Source organism: Malaya genurostris, chromosome 3 (assembly GCF_030247185.1).
Source record: "Malaya genurostris strain Urasoe2022 chromosome 3, Malgen_1.1, whole genome shotgun sequence".
Classification (NCBI taxonomy): Eukaryota; Metazoa; Arthropoda; class Insecta; order Diptera; family Culicidae; genus Malaya; species Malaya genurostris.
In genome coordinates this window covers 129273450-129295765 of record NC_080572.1, presented here as the reverse complement: position 1 = coordinate 129295765, position 22316 = coordinate 129273450, and the positions used below count along the sequence as shown (strand labels likewise).

The 22316-nt window shown below is 38.0% G+C and overlaps 1 protein-coding gene across 2 annotated transcripts in view; it reads left to right on the top strand.

Annotated features, from left to right (window-relative positions):
* Positions 1 to 22316, top strand: part of LOC131439081 (dynein regulatory complex protein 1 homolog) — a 248026-nt gene that overhangs the window by 10639 nt on the left and 215071 nt on the right. The gene's annotated exons all lie outside the window — the stretch shown is intronic.

Sequence of the window (22316 nt, the reverse complement as noted above, 5' to 3'; positions counted from 1 at the left end):
TTCTATAAACATCCTATCTAAGAAGCTGCATCAGCTTGGTCTTTTGCAGTTTTAAACAACTTTTTACATAATCTATTGTCCGAGAAACACATGTCTTCGGCGTATGGTGATTTGTCGACAATACGATTCAGTTACATGGGTGGCGCAGCCACATAACCGAAGCCAAGATGGCTCGGCGGCATAAAACCGCGAAGGCGACGCCGGCTGAGTTGGCCGCCGACCCGCCGTCGGAAGCGGCGGCCTCTTGCATACAAACCTGTAACCGCCTCGTTTGCCCGGTCTACTCAAAGCTAGGTTTCTTTGCGTTAGTTAGGTCCGAACGAGCGGTAGCGAGGTCGGACAGCACACGAATCGAATCCATGTGGCGAAGCCGCATTAAATGTTTTATTATTTAGTAAACGGAAAATACCACATACATTTGCTTGGTAGATACCTATGAAATTGCTTTGATGATTAGTAGTCAACAAGTTTCTTTGGGAGCTCCGTTCTGAGGTTCATGAATCAACCTTTATTCAAGAAGTACAATTGTAGGTCAACAAAACGGGCGTTAACGTTATTATCTTTAATTTGTCTTTATTTTAAATCGATTCCCATTACGATTTTAAGACATTTGTAGGAATCGGCGAAATGACCCTTTCGGCGAAATGACATTCGGCGAAGTGACCCATTCGGCGAAATGATATTCGGCGAAATGACCCTTTCGGCGAAATGACTTTCGGCGAAACGGCTTTCGGCGAAATGGCTTTCGGCGACATGACCCTGATCCATTCAACACACATCTCCGGCGTATCGGGATCGTGGAGAACGGGCTCTGCACCTGTGGCGACGGTTATCAGGATATCGAGCATGTCGTGTGGTCGTGCAAGCTACTGGAATCCCCCAGGGCCCGAGGTAGACCGCCTGAGGTTCCGGTTCGGGATGTGTTGGCGAGTCGGGATAGTTCATATATGCTTTCATATATCATTATCTTAAACACATTAATATACAAGTGTAATCTGTTACATCTTGCTTTGAAAGTTCCTTCTGTTTATCGACGTTGTTTTAACTGTGGCTAAGAATAATCTTCACCTGCAGGTTCGACACTAACTTTCGCCGATTCTCCCGATTTCTCATCTGTCCACCATCTTCATTAGAACTAACAAGATTTATTTTGCTGTCACTAACCTTTTCGCTTCCCCCCTCCCCGTCTCTTCACCATCTCGATGTCAACTAATTAGATTTCTGTCGTTCTTAGTCATTTCATTCCCATATCCCCTTTCACTCCGTTTTCCGCAATATTTACTTCGCTATACTTTTTTTTCATTTTCTTCCGTAACAACACCATCATCGCCCACGGAAGGCCGCTCTAGTTTATCAACAACATGCGGGCCACCCGCCGGGTATTCGTAACCTGGGGGTGTTTCCCGCGGACCCATACGGACCGAAGAATGCGGCCAACATGTTTATTAACCAACGCTATATGGAAGACTCTCATGCAATATTCAATTCACCGGCCACTGCCGATCGCCAGCTGAAGGCTGGATCTGCCAAAGTCGACCACTGCGACCCAAATATGGCATTACCTAATGATACAACCCTAGTTTTAAGTTAGTTGTTAATTAAAATTAGTATAAGCCCTTGGCATCTTAGAGCTCAAGCAGTGTGCCTCAAACATTATATCACAGACTAACAGACAGGACACTCAAATTAGATTCTTCAATCATTTTAACGGTCATTTCGAATGTTCCTTTATTTGGGACAGTACTCACATGTGTCATGATGGCGCCACGTTACCCTATCAAAAACATCCTGTCTGTCATCTAGACTGTGTTTATTTTTTTCATTTACCAACAGAGTTGCCATTCATACAGAATTACCTGTAATGTATTGATTTGTATACGACCATGCGAATTTCATGCAGGATACAGATTTAATACATATTGCCAAAACTATATACATAATTGTGCCTATTTCTCATCCTCAAACGCAAGACAAAATCGAACCCGTTTTGTTACAATATTTACTTGCTTCTGAACTGCCGCCACTTAATTTCTGGTGAAAACTACCAACACAATAAAAAATAGTCTAGATGAACAACGTTGAGTCAAATAAATGGTTACCTTCCAACATCGCGAAAAAGTTAAATATATTATCAACGTAATCCAATAATTTATTGTGACGATTCATTTTCAAATATTTTGATGAAATCAGGCATCCCTGCAAGCAGCTGATCGGTTTTGACAAACGAGAAGAAACCAACTAGTAAAAAAACTTTTACTTAACACAAGGGGTGTACAGATAGTAAATAGTTCGAGCAGTACAATATAGGTGGAGCTAGTGCATCACGAAATTTATTTTTTATAAGAATTTACTCATACTGTCATGTCAGTTAGTCTGTGATTATATTATTGAATAAAAAAATGTATTTTACAACGCAATCTAAGAGAGGGCTACATTTAACATACAATCAAACTACTAGGTGTGCAGTCTTTGTACGATGTTATCCACGCGGTTTGCGGCTCGCAGATGTAACAAAGGGGACATGATTCCATTAATCTTTCTGAGCCAAAGGACATTGGAAACAGATATATTGCGTTAATACACATCACAATCCATACACACATACATACCACTAATCATGGGAGATTTGATCAGCATATTTCATTTCTTCCACATATCAGTGGGCAGTATCTGTTCTGTCATAACAGTTCGGCTGAAATGTTCGTATCGTTTAATAGAAAAACACATTTTTTTTGCCAAAATTCGTTTTTATTATTCAACATAATTGCCATCAGAGGCGATACAGCGATTATAGCGATCTTCCAACTTTTCGATACCATTTTTGTAGTACGATTTGTCCTTTGCCTCAAAATAGGCCTCAGTTTCATTGCTTCTAATTTTTTTTACAAGCGAGCATTCTCTTGAGGTCTGAGAACAGGAAAAAGTCACTGGGGGCCAAATCTGGAGAATACGGTGGATGAGGGAGCAATTCGAAGCCCAATTCGTTCAATTTCAGCATGGTTTTCATCGACTTGTGACACGGTGCATTGTCTTGATAAAACAAAACTTTTTTCTTCTTCAAATGAGGCCGTTTTTTAAATTTCGTCCTTCAAACGCTCTAATAACGCTATATAATAGTCACTGTTAATGGGTTTTCCCTTTTCAAGGTAATCGATGAAAATTATGCCATGCGAATCCCAAAATACAGACGCCATAACCTTACCGGCCGATTGTTGAGTATTTCCACGCTTTGGGTTCGTTTCATCGCGTGCAGTCCACTCAGCTGACTGTCGATTGGACTCCGGAGTAAAGTGATGGAGCCATGTTTCGTCCATTGTTATATATCGACGAAAAAATCGGTTTTATTTCGATATAACAGCTCCAAACACTGCTCAGAATCATCAATTTGTTGTTTTTTTGATCGATTGTGAGCTCACGCGGCACCCATTTTGCACAAAGCTTTCTCATATTGAAATATTCGTGAATAATATGTCCAACACGTTCCTTTGATATCTTTAGGGTGTCAGCTATCTCGATCAACTTCACTTTACGGTCATTGAAAATCATTTTGTGGATTTTTTTCACGTTTTCATCGGTAACAGCCTCTTTTGGACGTCCACTGCGTTCATCGTCTTCGGTGCTCATATGACCAGTACGAAATTTTGCAAACCACTTACGAATTGTTGCTTCGCCCGGTGCAGAGTCTGGATAACACTCATCAAGCCATTTTTTGGTATCGGCGGCACTTTTTTTCATCAAAAAGTAGTGTTTCATCAACACACGAAATTCCTTTTTTTCAATTTTTTTCACAATAACAAAAGTAGCTTCACTCAAAATGCAATATCTCACAAACTAATAATCAGACAGCTGTCAAACTTATAAACGTATCTTTTGAAGGTTGGTACTAACTGAAAATGGTATGGATTTAATTCTAGTGGCGCCCTCTCATAGAAACGATAAGAACTTTTCAGCCGATCTGTTAATCATTGAAATGTGCTGAGGATTATGAGCAGTTTCTTGGTCCTTTGATAAATATATTGATTACATTATTAATCGTAGTCTGTTCTGAGAGTGATGACGTTAGAGTAAAAAAGGCGGGTGGGAAATGTCAGAGACATAACTGGATGTCATGAATACGAAAATAAATGGTACGTTTCATTCACACTTCCGAATATCAGTTAGTTGATCGATTGTGTGAGATGTGCAAGCTTTCCCCTTTTCCACTACTAGAGTTTGAAACGATGCACATACATTAAAGTACCGAATAATTACATTGATTAGCTAGTATTCTAAAACTGTATATTTTATGCTTGAAACAATTCCTTTTTAATTGCTTATATAGGCTAGGTACAAAAAATTTGTATTTATTTAATCTGTATATATGGCAAACTTGTTTCGCACGGCATATTTCGAAACGACACCCATACTAGTATAAAGATATGATCTACGTCAATACTTCTATTTTCGGATTGCGAGAGAACCTTGCCGTCGTAATTGAATATGTTAGTGACGGCGCAATCTTTTTCAACTTCCATTTTAATGAGTCTGGTGATTTTGGTATGAATGTCAACATGTGACCTGAATATCAGATGTCTGTCGAAGGTAAGTCCTAGATAGATAACTTCTTCGGACCATTGGATGACCTCATCACTGAATCGTATTCGGCATTCGTCTGATGGAACAAGTTTTGGAGATCTTGAATGTGGAAACAAGATGACCTGAGTTTTTGCTGCATTGATCACAATTTTCCAGCTTGTAAAATATTCAGTTAGAGCGTCCAGACCTGCCTGTAGTTTATTCTTCAGAGCATTAATGACACTACCTTTGTAAAGAATGACAGTATCATCAGCAAATTGTAACACAACACCACCATCCGGAAGAGGTGGGATATCTGATGTAAAATTGTTGTATCCCATCCTATACAGATACCTAGGATACTTCTTTGGGGTACACCGCCAGGAATGATAAATCTTTCTGAAAGTGCATTATTCAGAAAAAAAACTGGAATGCTCTATCTAGCAAAGTCTTGGCATTACATTCCTTTGGTGGAATTTGGCCTTTCTGTTTCAACAGACTTCGCAGCCGATTCTTAGTGTACAGAATCATTGCATGGCTAGTACTTTAAGCATCAGGCCATCGTGCCACACATTGTCGAGTGCCTTTTCAATATCCAATTTAGCCATGGCAGTCGTTTTGGACACTGATTGACGTTGTTAACCCTTGTGAGTTGGTGGATGTTGGATCTTCCTTTCCAGAATCCAAACTGTTCTACCAGTAATATATCCTATTCATCTGTGAAAGCAAGAATTCGTCTTTGTATTGATTTTTCAAACAGCTTGGATAGGGCAGAGAGGAAGCTGATGGGCCGAAAGCTCTTGGAAAAGGATGGATCTTTCCCCGGTTTAAAAACTGGGATAGCTTTAGTTAACTTCCACATTGAAGGGAAGTAGCCAAGCTTGCAGCACCTGTTAGAAGTTTTGGCTAAGAAAACAAATGAGCGAATACTCAAATGTTTCAGTTCATTGTTGAAAGTGAAACCTCTTAGAGGTTTTTTTGCACTCAGGCACGTTTACAATTCAATCAACGCGTGGCCCCAGCGGCCGAGCTTTGCTACGGAGCACACCGATTAGCCAAGGCTAGCTTTGGTGGCTATTCATTGTTTAAGATAAGTAATATTCTCTTTTCCTGTTTCATCTCTCGATTAAATTACCTGCTAGTACCCAATATCTCGAAGGGTTCGAAGTTGTCTTCCGATGGGCCTCCAACATTTATATTTAGAAGAAGTGGAGAAAAAGCTCCAAAGCAAAAAGTTCCTGGTCACGGAAAGCGCGCTGGATCCCCACGATAGCGATCATCTACCTATCGTAGTTTCGTATAGTCTTGCGGATCAAGACCATCGGAAACAATCAATGCTTCGTATGACCTCACACGAAATATTGATTGGAAATATTACGCAAATTCGATGTCTGAAAAATTAGTAACAGCACTTCCTCCGGAGGAAGAGTACACGTTTATGGCTAGCTTGATTCTCGATACTGCGATTCAAGCTCAGACGAAACTCGTACCTGGCGCGAAAACTAACATTCATCCTCCTAACCCGTGGTGGGACAAAGAGTGCTCATCATTTAACGCGGAAAGATCTTTAGTGTTCAAAAAGTTCAGAAAAAATGGAACACCTGATAATTATCGGAATTACGTGGCGTTAGACAAGCAAATGAAGAACTTAGTTAAAGTATAGAAACTTGGTTATTCGCGACGGTTTGTTGACGGATTATCAAAAGAAACATCGATGATCACTCTTTGGAATACAGCTCCAAAACCAAAGCCTTGGTATTACATTCCTGTAGTGAAATTTGACCTTCTGTTTCAACAGACTTCGCAGCCGATTCAGAGTGTACAGAACCATTGCATGACTGGTGCTACGATTCTACTGAAATTACGATTCCTTCCAAGTCGGGGCTCGGACATACGACAACTGGTTTGTAAGATCAGTGCCTTATGAATTGAACCGCCAACACGGGACGAATATGCCAACCGTTGGATATTTGATTTTTTCGCTAAAAAAGTATGTCCAGACTCTGCTCCGGAACAGAAAATCTGCCGCGCCGCGACATCAAATACAAACGAAACACCGTTTTCGATGGTAGAGTTCTCACTTGAACTCTTGTCGAGTAACAATAAAGCCCCGGGATTAGACAGAATTAATTTCAACTTGTTGAAAAATCTCCCTGATCTTTACAAAAGGCGCTTGCTGAATTAATTCTACAAGTTACTTAAGGGTAATATTGTCTCACACGACTGGAGACAAGTAGGAGTGATCGCCATTCAAAAACCAGGAAAACCAGCCTCCGATCACAATTCGCATCGGCCGATTGCTATGCTTTCCTGCGTTCGGAAATTGTTTGAAAAATGATTCTCTTTCGTCTAGACAATTGGGTTGAGACTAACAGCTTGCTTTCAGCTTTCAGGCTCTTATGTTGCTATCAACAAAAATTCAAATGGCATTTGCACGTAAAGAACAAGTAGTGTCAGTTTTCCTAGGCATCAAAGGAAGCTTTTTACTCAGTTTCCATAAACATCCTATCTGAGAAGTTGCATCAGCATGGTCTTTCAACAATTTTGAATAACTTTTTGTATAATCTATTGTCCGAGAAACACATGTCTTCGGCGCATGGTGATTTGTCGACAATCCGATTCAGTTACATGGGTCTACCTCAGGGCTCATGCTTAAGCTCCGTTTTATACAATTTTACGTAAATACAGCGTTGTGTCTATTATAGGACCAAATCTGCCGATCTCCTAGGAACCATTACAAGATAACCTCGACAACTTGTCGACATGGGCTCTTCAAATGGGTATCGAGTTCTCTACAGAGAAAACTGAGCTGGTTGTATTTTCAAGGAACAACAGCACAATTACAGCTTCAACTAGGAGGTGAATACTCAGGTCTTCACATTTAAATATCTCGGGTTCTGGTTCGACTCCAAAGGCACCTGGGGATGTCACATTAGGTATCTGAAACAAAAATGCCAACAAAGAATCAACTTTCTTCGTACAATAACCGGATCGTGGTGGGGTGTCCTTCCAGGAGACCTGATCTTCATTGTCACGGACAGTCTAAGCTCAATTGAAGCTCTCCGGGCTATGAAGCCAGAAAAGTACCCTATATATTTCGTGGGGAAAATACGGGAACACTTGAGAGCTTTATCTGGACGGTCTTATTTAAAATCGTTAGTCTGGGTTCCTACGCATTGTTCCATTCTGGGCAATGAAAAGGCAGACTCATTGGCTAAGGTGGGCGCTTCAGAAGGTGATATTTATGAAAGACCAATATTCAATGAATTTTTCAGTATCTCTCATCAAAAACTCTCGAAAGTTGTCAAGCGAACTGGCAAGATGACTACATTCCATTATCCCTAGAGTATCGATGAAACCTTGGTTCAGGAGGATGAACGTGTGTCGCGATTTCATTCGTGTTATGTCGCGGCTCATGTCAAACCATTACACTTTCAGCACACATCTCCGGCGTATTGGGCTCGCGGAGAGCAGTCTCTGCACCTGTGGCAACGGTTATCAGGACATCGAGCATGTCGTGTGATCGTGCGTAGAGTATTGCGACGTCAGATCGAAGCTACTGGAATCTTGCTTATATGCTTCTCATATACCAGAACCTTGAACACACCAATATACAAGTGTAATCCCTAGTATCCGCTTTCTTGTCGAGGCTAAGAATAATCTTCACCTTCAGATTCGAGACTAACATTCGCCCGATTCTCCCAATCCCTCGCCTGTCCACCATCTCTGTCGAAAATAACAAGATCTTTTTGCTGTCACTAACTTTTTCATTCTATCTTCCTCTGTTTCTCCACCATGTCGATGTCAACTAATTAGATCTTTGTCGTTTTAGTCATTCGTTCCCATACCCCCATTTTCACTCCGTTTTCCACAAAATTACTTCTTTATGCTTCTTTCAATCTCTGAGGTAACATCACCATGATCGCCCACGGAAAACTGCTCCAGTCGATGACCAACATGCAGACCACCCGCCGGGTCTCCGTGGCCTGGGGGTGTTTTTCGCGGACCCATTGATACGTATAATCGTCATCTGGAAGACACTCGTGTTTTTTTTCTATTTAAAAGATATTTTATTCAGGCCTATTTGCGTACAAGCTTTACGTGGCCGATTTAGCTGAGTTTTTAAATAAAAGATTTTTTTTTGTATTGGATCTCGTTGTCACCCTTTTTCTAGGGGGAGAGGAGCTTCCATTTTCCTCCTGCAAGGATTGAGGGGCACTTCGTTCGTGGTTCGTCTCGTCATCCATTGCCGCATCGGTGGTATTGTTGTTGATTTCGTTGCTAGTTGCTGTAGATGCGCTTTGTTGTACATTGTTTGCAGTTGTGAACAGCTTTTTGGCAATATTGACATGTGGCCATCTGATTGTCATAGGTAACAAGTGATTTGCACGGTATTCTTGTATCCTGACCGAATGTCACATAAGAAGGTATAGGCCTCCTCCAGCGCATGCGTAACAAACGTACGCCATTTAGAATACCGGGGAAAAAATTCTTCCACTTTTCTTTTTCGATAGAGAGAATCTCTCCGTATTGGGACATAGTTGCGCGAATATAAGGATCGATGACGCTTGAGGGAAGATCATGCACACGCACTTCTATAGCACTATCTTCCATATATGCTGGAATGTTGTACTTGATGTTTTCATGCTCCACATAGTGCACATTATTATTGTCTTTAGCGAATTGAATTGCATCAGACCCTGTCAGCTTGGAGCGATCTCAATCTTCAGTTCAGCAACGCCATCGCACGGCGTCTCATTCAACATGTCATGTCAATTGTATGGGTGCACAGCCCTGCTATTTTGGCGCTCACGAATTTGACATTTCTCTCCTCTACTTCTATGTATGAGATTCGATGCGGACTCACCTGAGGGCGACATGCTCGCAAAAAAGGATGTTGCCAATGATTTGTTCGGGAAATGTGAGAGCTGGATATCTTGTTAATATGATGTCTTTGATTGCATCCAACTCTTTATAGAATAGATAGATTTTATTCATTATGTACATAAATGACATGAAGCGAGTTTTACGGTTTTGTGAAATAAATTTGTTTGCTGACGATACTGTTCTGTTCATTACAGCTAAGGATTTGGATGAAGCGGTTGCACATTTGAACGAGGACTTACATTCTCTGGCTCAGTGGTTGAAATTCAAGCAGTTAAAACTTAATGTCGCGAAAACTAAATATATGGTTATTTCTGCTTTAAGCACTGGACGTGAAGCCAACATTGAAATTGATGGAGAGATTATTGATCGCGTTAGAGAGTTGAAGTATCTTGGAGTCATAATTGATGAAAAGCTAACATTCAAATCTCACGTTAACAACATCATCAAGAAGGTTGCCAAAAAGTACGGTGTATTATGCCGTCTGAAAAATGATTTAACGACCAGTAGTAAAATTCTTCTGTATAAATCAATAATCTCTCCTCACATTGACTTCTGCTCATCGATTCTGTTCCTTGCTAACAACACGCAAATATTGAGACTCCAGCGATTGCAAAATAAGGTCATGCGATTGATTTTGAAATGTAATAGATATACTTCCTCGAATATTCTATTGAACGCATTACAATGGCTTTCAGTGAAACAGAGAGTATATTATTTAACAATGGTGTTCATTTTCAAAATCTTAAATGGAATGCTGCCTCGATATTTGTGTGATCGGATTGAAAGAGGAAGTGACTTGCATAGGTACAATACTAGAAATGCGTCTGTTGCGAGAACACCAAGCTTTTTGTCAGCCAGATCCCAGAACTCGTTATTGTACAAAGGGATTAGTTTTTTCAATTCGATGCCAGGACGAATCAAGCGGGCTACAACATTGAGGGAGTTCAAAAAATTGTGTATTTCACACATAAAATCTATTTTGTAATTAGATCTTTAATGAATTAGTGCAATTTGATTTTTTCGAAAACTGTGTAAAATGACGAAGATTGTATTTATTTTATTTTTGTTTTTTTTTTTTCAAGTAAGACGCATTAGGTTGTTATGTTCTGTATGATGATGATTGATTTTTAATAATTTGTTTAGTTAAAAAAAAAATGAGTTGTCTACAAAAGTATGAGCCTCGCGCGCGCAAAGCAGGTAGAGGCAATCTGGAAATTGAATATGACTGAAACTGGATATGTTCTCTTTTATTTTTGAGAGCTGTAGCATTCTACGTGTCGAGATCGAATCTTAACTTTGTAAGATTTGATGAATTATTTATTAATTATATTTCGAAAATAATAGGGATCGGAAGTTGTTGATGGAATTGGGCTTGGCTCTGCTCATCCGCAGTCTCGTTACTCCATCGTAGCTGATGTGTGTAGCGATGAACTGGTCCGGCGGGAAGGGCCAGGTGAATTACTTTCTGATACTGACAAAGATATCGGGTTCGATTCCTGATTTGTTCAAGGATCTTCCCGGGTTGGAAATTTTCTTGAACGACCCTGGATAGTAAATCGGAAATATTTGAATGTTTTCTTTTTCTCAGTTGTACTTTAGAAGGAGAATCTATACCTGCTAGATTAACCAGATCGTTTTATATTTTGTTAACTGGTTAAAATATGTGATGCAATATATATTATCATTTAGATAAATCGTCCAGCTCACACCTTTGTAGGGGTATGAGGCGGGACCATCATCATCATCATCAACTGGATATGGTCTTATTCCGTTGGAGTAAATGCACACGTTTAATGTCAAGATGCATGTGCTCCTTAAGCAAACCTTCAAGTTCTCGTATCGAAGGTCGAATTTTGCACTGTCTGAAGTCAACAATAATTGTATTCTTTCGTACCGACGGTAGCTTTTGTTCGTTTGGTTCACTCATTTTCGAGGTCTATTGTTCACTACACAATACTGTACTTGGTTTCTTCTGTCCCCAACGTAAGCGGTTTTGTTTGTCGACTGACATTCGTGTTATATTCAATCCACCGACCGATCGCCAGCTGCAGGCTGAATCTGCCAGAATCGACCATTGCGACCGGAATACGCCACTATCCTTATGATAATAACCTAGTTTTAAGTTAGTCGTTAATTATGCTTAGAAAATACCCTTGGCATCTTAGAGCTTAAGCAATGTGCCTTTAAATATGTTATTATTGAAAAAAAAAAGAAATTACACAGCCATGCATTATAGCTTCAGCCAGTGGCGTCTCGTGACGAAATTTACGGGTTGTGCACTGTTTATGTGGTATGAAATCAGTTGTAACAGTCCGTTGTAAATGAAAGATAACGATTGAGAAATGAATATTCGTTTGTGTTTTTCAATACAATGAAATATTGATATACTTTTGGATGAGATTTTTTTTATTAAACTTATGTCGTATCATCGACACAATAGAAGCATTTGGCGCTCTGTACATCGAGCAAATTTGTTAATAACTTCTTAAAAAACCGTTTTGACGTTGCAACTGAGACAGCAATTTGTTTTCAACTGCCATAAGCATAAGCCACTGAAGCCCCTCCTGAAGTTCTCACAGAGCTAAACGTGACAGAGAGAACAACAAATTTTAGAGCTGAGCTGAGTAATTCGTTCTTATCCTGAATCTGTGCAGTAACTCATGTGCATGGGAAAAAACACTAACACAGTGACAAGAGATACTTGAAATTTTGTGCAATTGCTGTAGATAAAATCGCTCATAATTTTATATACGGTACCATCCGACCTGCTTTCATCGAATCAATTGAGAATCTAAAAAAACCCTTCTTAATCCACCTAGTGGTGTGATAATGCCTTTCTCTACTTTCATGACAGTCTCATGAAAATATGTTTCATACTTTGAATAAATAAATTTGGATACTAATTTTGACACCAATAGATTCAGATTGATTCGAGTAGTTCACAAAAGCATGCTTATGTGTTTATGTCACACAGTCAGCATCATTTTTCCAAACTAGTGCTTGACATTTGCGTTGCCTATTTGTATGAGAACAGTGATGCTAATCTAAAAAAAGCCTTTTCAGTCCACTTAGTGGAATTTTTATATATCTTGAAAAATCACCATACATGAAATTTTCGAAAACGAAAAAAAATTTTTGATGCCAAAAGGCTTAGAATTGCATGAAACGTCGAGATTTAGTGTCATCCCGAAAAAAAAATTTTTTTTTAAATCGACTTTTTGGGACTTAGAAAATATATCAAAAATATCAAGTCCCAGAAAGTTGATATTTTCAACAAATTTTTTTTTGAGATGACACTAAATTTCGATGTTTTATGCAGTTTGAAGAGTTTTGGCATAAAAAAAAATTTTCGATTTTGGAAATTTCATGTATGGTGATTTTTCAAGATGGTGCTTTTTCAAGATCGAAAATTGTCAAACCTTTACCACCGGGCAGCACCCCTTACGCATGTCCGATTTAGCTCAAATTTTGCATTAAGGCTTTTTTCGAGGTGCTTAAACTTTTGAGCACTAGAGCTTAACGGAAATAGAGGTGATCCCAAAATTTTGGCATCCTTATATATAAGAGCGGTAAAAATCAACGTGTTTTGTCGGTTACGTCACTTATACAATCATATCTCCGGAACCAAAAGTCTCAGCCATTTGATCTTCGAACTTGATCATTGGCCCGACAGTAGCTTTCAAACGAGCCCAAGTTTGTTAAAATCGGTTCAGCCATCTCTGAGAAAATTGAGCACGTTCAAATATCTTCGAAAAGTGCACACACACATACACACATACACACATACACAGACATTTTCCGATCTCGTCGAACTGAGTCGAATGGTATATAACACTATGGGTCTCCGAGGCTCCGTTCGAAAGTCGGTTTTTCCAGCAATTCTAATACCTTTCTATAGAGAAAGGCAAAACCATTTCACTCAATTTTACCGATTGTGCAGTGCACGAGATGCACATGAGTACTAGACGCCACTGGCTTCAGCAACATCAATAGACTCAATAGACTTGGACATTACTAGCATTATAAACAACTGTTACTTAGAAAATAATCGATTTTTTCCCGCCACGGCATTCACGATAAAATGCCACCGTGTCCACCGTGAATTTCTCATATCATCTCAATACGAAACAGCAGCGCTCAAGCAATAAAAAATGCGGAAAAGTTTATGAAATCTTTTTCTAAATTCGGTTGTTTTGGTTTAAGTTTTATAATTATGATTTGCATTTTCAGATTCTTTGTGAAATTCTGCTACAAACACTACTTTTCAGTTCTAAAACCATCACCGTGGAACGGAACCCGTTTATACATTTCAAAAACCAATTACGGCTGGGTGAAGCCAAATTTCAAAATTCTAAGAATACTTAGTTGTGATAAATTTAATTACAAAAATTTAAAAGTGAAAATCGGTATAATTTTTGTATATTTGATCTAAAACGCGACGCGTGCCTTCCGTTTCATTTCATCTTAATATTCCAGCTTACATATTGTTGATGACTTAAAAATAGGGACGATGTCATGAACATTGATATCAGCATTATTCCGATTTGTTTGTCTGATTAGTTGATGATCAAAGTCATTTACGAATTGCTAAGGCTGTGAACCATTTCGCGGTTAATTTTAACTTTTGGTTGAAATCTGACATTCGAGTGGTTATTTTGTGTCGAGTAGTTAAATTTAACTAAAACTGCGGCCCATTTCAAAGTTTGACGGACGGAAAGTTATTTGGGTTTATTTCCCACTGGAAATAATTTCAACTAAAGAAATAATATTAGAATTTTCATTGCAAGATTTTTTTCAGTGTCGGAAAATAACCATCGATCTGTCAAAAATAACCATGCTCTCGAGCAGGGTTATTTTGGGCAACATCAAAATAACCGCTCGAGTGTCAGATTTCAACCAAAAGTTAAAATTAACCGCGAAACGGTTCACAGCTTAAGTATGATAAGCTAAAATGCCAAGAAGAGTCACGGTAATATTTTCGAAATTTTCTTTAGGGGCGTGTCCCCGAGTGCTTCCATAAAAAGCCCTTTATGTATGTATGCATGTATGTATGTAGGTGTTTAAATATTATCCGTATTTTTTTTATTTTGTCTTTAGGGTGACCATTTCCTTGTTAGAGTGGATCAAAAATTCGATTGATTTAGATTTTCTTCAAAAAGTACATATTCTTTTAAATCATAGCTTTTGAACTTCTCAGCCGATTCTGTTAACTTTTGGATATGTTGTTATAGTTTTTAGGAAAAATATGCGAATTTTTTGAAGTTGAAGTTTTGTGTTTGAAAAGGTCAATTGTATAACTTTTTAACGGATGATTTTTTGTATAATGACCCAAACCATGAATTGCGATCAATGGGCTTTATATCATTTTATATTTTTTTACTCAAAGCTTAAACATTTTTACATCACATATCTAAAAATTTGCGGAATCAATCGAGTGGTTCAAAAGTTATAAATTTATGAATAACATCTTTTTTAAAGAAAATCAAAAAAGCACGGAAACTCCGAAAACTTGAAATGTTCAAAAAATATAATCCAGAAACAAAATAAATATACATCACCAATTTTTGGATATGTTATGGAAAAGGTTTCAGCTTTCAGAAAAAAAAAATAAAATGACGTAGTTGCCCGTTGGTTGCAAACGGATCAGGGTCATTTCGCCGAAAGCCATTTCGCCGAAAGTCATTCCGCCAAAAGAGTCATTTTGCCGAATCGTACTACTGCCATAATATCATATTAAAATTGAAGAGATACAGATAAATTATAGATGACACACACATTACCTAAAATCGTACAACTAAATGAGTTTAAATTGAAAAACGTCTAATGCGGCTTTGTCGCATCGTTTTCGTGCGACCACTACCGCTCGTTTGGACCTAACTAAGGCAAAGAAACCTAGCTTTGAGTAGCGCGGGCAAACGAGGCGATTACAGATTTGTATGCAAGAGGCCGCCGCTTCCGATGGCAGGTTTATTTTCGGCATATTTTGTTTTGATTTTCAGTCATTAGTATTTCTGCTAATATAGTATTCTGGATCGTTCCGGACAAACCAAATAAACCTAATAAAGCTACAATTGCATTAGCTGGTTTATTTGCACAAACTTGTGCAAGTTGACTGTAATATAGTGTAATCGGTTCGCAGTTGTCTGCAAACAGTCAAAATCGGCTTGACTGTCCATCTGTATGCAGTCAAAGTGTGCAGATTATCTGTGACAATGTAATCACAGCGTGATCATAGTCGACAAACAAAAAGTTGATGACTGTACAGATAAATTTGACTGTTTCTGAAACTGTTGTTTGGCACAGATACTATGACAACAAAAACCTTGTTTATTTCATCCAAGCGCAAAGTAAAACGTTCCAGCTTCATACTTATAAAAAGCATTGCATTTCCTTGTGAAAGAGGAGCTCGTAAAATTCGGTGGCAATTTCTTTTGAGAATTCCACGAAATGTTCGATAAGCTTCATTATTTTGACCGGAAAGGATGATGCGGTGAAGTGAATATACGTGGTTTTCCCCAAGTGGTTTGGTTTCGTGATAAATTTTTTTCTAATGTGTTGAAACTAATACCAGATAGTAATTAAAAACCTGTTTTAAAAACACTATTGTAGTATCTCTAACGGTTTTAGTGTTACAGCTATTTTAATGGAGCAACTTAGGGTGCATCTAAAAAAATCAGATTTTTTGCTCTAGCTTTCTTATTTCTCGTTTTTGGTGTCTTTGAATATCTTTTAGAGTTGATTGAAACCAATTTTTCGATGATTGCGCTATTCAGGTAGCGTTTTCTGAACCGAAATTATGAGCAAAACTATTCATTTTTAAACTGCTATATCTAACATTGGAAAAAACATTGGAACATAAAAAAAAATATGTTTCATTTGATAGATAAATACTTTCGAGCATGTTTATAAAAAAATGGCGGAGGAGATATTTTTTTTAAATTAATTCACTAAACGATTGAATTTCTAGATTCACTAAACGATTGAATTTCTGCTGATGTAGCTGTCAATGTACTTGTAAATTGATTTATTTCGCAATTATTCCATCCGCAGAAATTCAATCGTTTAGTGAATCTAGAGGATGTATTCAAACGATTTCTTTTAACGTCTGATCCTGTAATAGTGTTATCGAATAGAGTAACAACCAACGTGAGTGTACTCCACCTTCCCGAATATGCAGCTGAACTATGTCGTTTTCGTTTTTTAATTGCACTACACCGGTGTAGCGAAAGCTGCACTGAAACCGTTCGTTTTTGTCAATTGCACTACACCAGTGCTACACTTTTTCTGCACCGATGCCGCTAGTCATCAAAAAATTGGTTTCGATAAACTCTGAAAGATATTCAAAGACACCAAAATCGAGAAGTGAAGAATAAAGGTACGATTACATTAGCCAGTTTATCTGCACAAACTTGTGCAGTTTGACTGTATCATAGTGTAATCGGTTCGCAGTTGTCTGCAAGCAGTCAAAATCGGCTTGACTGTCCATCTGTATGCAGTCAAAGTGTGAAGATTATCTGTGACAATGTAATCACAGTGTGATCATAGTCGACAGACAAACAGTTGATGACTGTACAGACAAATTTGGCTGTTTCTGAAACTGTTGTGCAGAAGTTGTCTGCCACAGATTCTATGACAACCAAAAACTTGTTTATTTCATTAAAACACAAAGCAAAACGTCCCAGCACCAGTGTGAGAAGTGAGTACACGTGGTTTTCCCCAAGAGAGTTGGTTTCGTGATCAATTTTTTTCTAATGTGTAGAAACCAGATAGTAATAAAGCACCTGTTTTAATTCACATAGTGGTGTATTGATGGCTTTCTCGTATTACTCATATTCTCACATTCTAATATATGTGGTATTCTTCGAAATAATTTTTATTGCTTCTTGAAAGAAAACAAAAAAAAATCAATTAGCACAACCAACAAAATTAAACAGTTTTGCTATTGCAGGTACTTCTGCAACCGGTGTAAATGAAGTCGGTTCGAATGACCATCTGTTAACATGACTTACAAACTGTATTGGTTTTAGTCAATTTTATAAGATTTTATATGATTCGGGCATCGTACTTCAAACGACGGTTTAAATTTTAAATACTTATAATTTTAGAAATGGCAAAAATGAAATTTTAAACACTTGCATCCGCGCAAAGCTCAGGAGCTCAGGAGTTTTGGCCTTTTATGTGAACCTAAATTTGTGAATATCGGTCAAGCGACCTCTATGAAAAGTGAGTGAGTTCCATTTTTGAGTATATGACCACTATTTCAGGAACAGGAAGCCGGAAATAACCCAAGCTCTTTGTATATGATGCTGTGGCTCTTTAGTTTTATACACAAATATTGTTTATTTTACAAAAAAGTACTTAAAATCGATCGAAATCGATTAACGAGTATTAGACCCCACTTCTATCTCTCAACTACGTGTACTAATTTCTCATCGAACCGCATTGTCAATGTCGTCATTTTCGGTCGAAATAATGCAGCTTATCGCATATTTCGTAGAATTTTTAATAGAAATTACTAGTGAATTTTCCGAGCTCCTCCTTCACGATAAAGTGCGATGGATCTCCAGAAGCATAGTACTGGAACGTTTTGCTTTGTATTTGGATAAAATAATTATGAAAAATTAAATAATGAACTAATGAAAAAAGTATTAACTCCTCCAAATTAAAAAATGGCTGAGCGGTAACAGAAATAAAAAATAGCGATAAAAAATGTAAGGAAAACAAATATGAATTTAAATGAAATGACTACCATTTGTTTTCATCGAATAGCCACGCATTGACTTTGCACCATTTTAATTCCTACGAAAAAGTCGAAAATGGGATGTCTGATTCTTGAGGTATCCACAAATTGCCAGAAAGAAGGTCACTATTTCGACCATTTTTTTTTTGCTCATTCAAAATAAACGTTTCATTTTAGCAAAAACACGCTCACTTCATATTTGGTTAATAAATGATTTTTAGATACATCGAAGAGCTTCGGTTTCATATTTTTAAAAACTGTGGAAAAGTTCAGTATTTGAAATTGTCTAAAATAATAACCATGCGTCTCCGGGCCTCGGAAAATTTTTCTAAAGTTTGAGCGATTTCTATACCTATTTTTGATGTTTATAAATAAGGTAAAAAATACCGTAGAACATTTATATTCCTTCGAAACATAACACACCAAGTAGCAACGCAACGAACTTCCGTTTGTGAGATCAGATCGATATTTTATCATAATGCAATATTCCGTGAAAAGTTCTCTGCCCCACAAACTTTCTTCCAATGTGATCACTTTGTTCAGAAAAACTGCAATAAACAGTCCACTCCCTATATTTAAGTCTGTAACCAGTTTGATTTGTCTGATCAATGTAATCACAATACAGACATGCTCAAAAAGTCTGTCACAGTCAAACATAACAACTGTCAAAGCATTGACTGTCGCCAGTCAAACTTGACTGTTGCAGTCATTTAACTGTGAATAGTGTAATCACATTGCCAGACCAAATATAAACTGCAGAAAAATTACTTGTCTGTGGCAGATAAACTGGCTAGTCTAATCGTAGCTTAAGAAAGTTAGAGCAAAAAATCTGTTTTTTTTAGAAACACCCTAAGTTGCTCTATTAAAATAGCTGTAACACTAAAACCGTTAGAGATACTACAATAGTGTTTTCGGCAAAGTTGCTTGATATGAGTTTTCCTACAATTTTGCCGAAGGGTGCAATCCTCTATCTTAACACATACGGAAAATAATTTTGGATCACCCTAATAATAAGAACTACCCTAATACTATATGCATCAAAATATGGCTTATCTGTCACTGACTATTTGTTCTGAAGACATCATAGCTCTAAACTATAAGGCTCACTTCCGGTGAAACTCTCAACGGGTGAGCACGTTGCATCGTGTTAGTCCGGAGAAAATTCGAGTATTTCGCAAGAAAGAAAGGATTTTCAGCCGTACTTTGACGATTCGACGCAGCCACACAGCGAGATTTTCGCTTGTAGTCAAGTGAAAATAAAGTCCATTGGACTATAAACGAAAATTAACTGGCAATATAGCCTTAGTTGCTGTGCCATAAATTCGGCGTCATCTCAAGTGAGGTGACGCCAACCAGAAAGGAAGAAGAAGAAACTATAAGGGTAAGCCACAAATGTTTTTGTCCCCCTAAATTGTGGATCCGGACAACTGTGCAATGATTATCGATTGAAATAGTTTTTAGCTCAGTTTATCACTTTCTGTTTATATTTTGCTTCGCCGCTAAAAGCGACGGCATAACATTTTGAACACCAGAAATGCTTAAAGCGACAATATAACATTTTGAACTTGACACTGTGTGTCCATTTTTATTATATATGGAAATACAAGCAGCAGCAGTTCTGTCGGCAATCAAACTTGACTGTTGCAGTCATTTAACTGTGAATAGTGTGATCACATTACCAGACCAAATATAAACTGCCGAAAAATTACTTGTCCGTGGGAGATAAACTGGCTAGTCCCTCCCTCCTAGAATACGAGCCTAACCCCCCTCCCCCTCCCCTAGATACGCCTGTACTCACATGTGATTTATGTGGATTGATCCACCTCTCAGTGGTTAGCAGTTGGTTTACCGACGCACTCACTACCTGCACCCGTTTTATCGAAAATTGTCTATGAGGAATCGCTTAGGAACTCATTCATCAGCAGTTGCATTCGCAATACAAAACTTTGCTTGTCTAAGCCTTCTTATGTCCTCATTGGCGACAATCAAAAGAGCATGTCCATCCTTATTGCTAATATTTACACGAAAAAACTGATCTCCGTCGATTCTACGGTTATATTCTTCGTGAAAAGCAGTAATAATCTCATCTGTCTGTCGCCTAACTAATCGTGCTCGTTAAATAACCTTCTTTTGAACATTTGCTGAAAATTTTAATTGCGTTTCCGATGATAATGCCACTGCCGAATTTCTCGTTATTCTCGCTGGAGGACTACTATCAGATGTCGCATGACGCTTAATGTTCAAGCGCAGTCTGATTACGTTAACATCGGTTGGATCAGGGGCATGTAAATGGTGTCAACAACTTATGGTTTTAATATTCTGAATCATCCATAAGAATCTTAAACTTATGAGAGTATATGTTGACCAAACAATTGGACACTACGCACGTAAATACATGCTTTCGGCGAAATGTTCTTTTCGGTGAAACGGCTTTCGGCGAAATAACCCATTCGGCGAAATGACCCATTCGGTGAAATGTCTTTCGGCGAAATGGTTTTCGGCAAAATGACCCGCTCCCGGGGCAAACCATGAAAACCGTTAAAAAGTTTTACAATCGACTTTTGCAAACACAAAACTTCAACTTTTCAATATTCGCATATTTTTCCTAAAAACTACCGAAATTTATTTCAAATATAGCCAAAAATTAGAAGAATCGATACAGTGGTTGAAAAGGTATTGATTAATCAATAATATCTTTTTTTTTTAGAAAATCGAAATAAACACGGAAACTACGAAAACTTGAAATTTTCAAAAAATTATAACTCACAACCAAAATAATGTACATCGCCAATTTTTGGATATGTTATTTAAAAATGTTTCAGCTTTCAGAAAAAAATATAAAATGACATAGTGCTAATTGATCGCAAACCATGAAAACCGTTAAACAGTTATGTAATTGACTTTTTCAAACACAAAACTCAATTTTACAATATTCGCATATATATAAATAACAGATCGGCTGAAAAGTTCGTATCGTTTCTATGAGAGGGCGCCACTAGAATTAAATCCATACCATTTTCAGTTAGTACCAACCTTCAAAAGATACATGTATAAATTTGACAGCTGTCTGATTATTAGTTTGTGAGATATTGCATTTTGAGTGAAGCTACTTTTGTTATTGTGAAAAAAATGGAAAAAAAGGAATTTCGTGTGTTGACGAAACACTACTTTTTGATGAAAAAAAGTGCCGCCGATACCAAAAAATGGCTTGATGAGTGTTATCCAGACTCTGCACCGGCGAAGCAACAATTCGTAAGTGGTTTGCAAAATTTCGTACTGGTCATATGAGCACCGAAGACGATGAGCGCAGTGGACGTCCAAAAGAGGCTGTTACCGATGAAAACGTGAAAAAAATCCACAAATTGATTTTCAATGATCGTAAAGTGAAGTTGATCGAGATAGCTGACACCCTAAAGATAACAAAGGAACGTGTTGGACATATTATTAACGAATATTTTAATATGAGAAAGCTTTGTGCAAAATGGGTGCCGCGTGAGCTCACAATCGATCAAAAACAACAACGAATTGATGATTCTGAGCAGTGTTTGGAGCTTTTATATCGAAATAAACCGATTTTTTCATCGATATATAACAATGGACGAAACATGGCTCCATCACTTCACTCCGGAGTCCAATCGACAGTCAGCTGAGTGGACTGCACGCGATGAACCGAACCCAAAGCGTGGAAATACTCAACAATCGGCCGGTAAGGTTATGGCGTCTGTATTTTGGGATTCGCATGGTATAATTTTCATCGACTACCTTGAAAAGGGAAAAACCATCAACAGTGACTATTACATAGCGTTATTAGAGCGTTTGAAGGACGAAATTTCAAAAAACGGCCTCATTTGAAGAAGAAAAAAGTTTTGTTTCATCAAGACAATGCACCGTGTCACAAGTCGATGAAAACCATGCTGAAATTGAACGAATTGGGCTTCGAATTGCTCCCTCATCCACCGTATTCTCCATATTTGGCCCCCAGTGACTTTTTCCTGTTCTCAAACCTCAAGAGAATGCTCGCTGGTAAAAAATTTAGAAGCAATGAAAAGGTAATCGCTGAAACTGAGGCCTATTTTGAGGCAAAGGACAAATCGTACTACAAAAATGGTATCGAAAAGTTGGAAGATCGCTATAA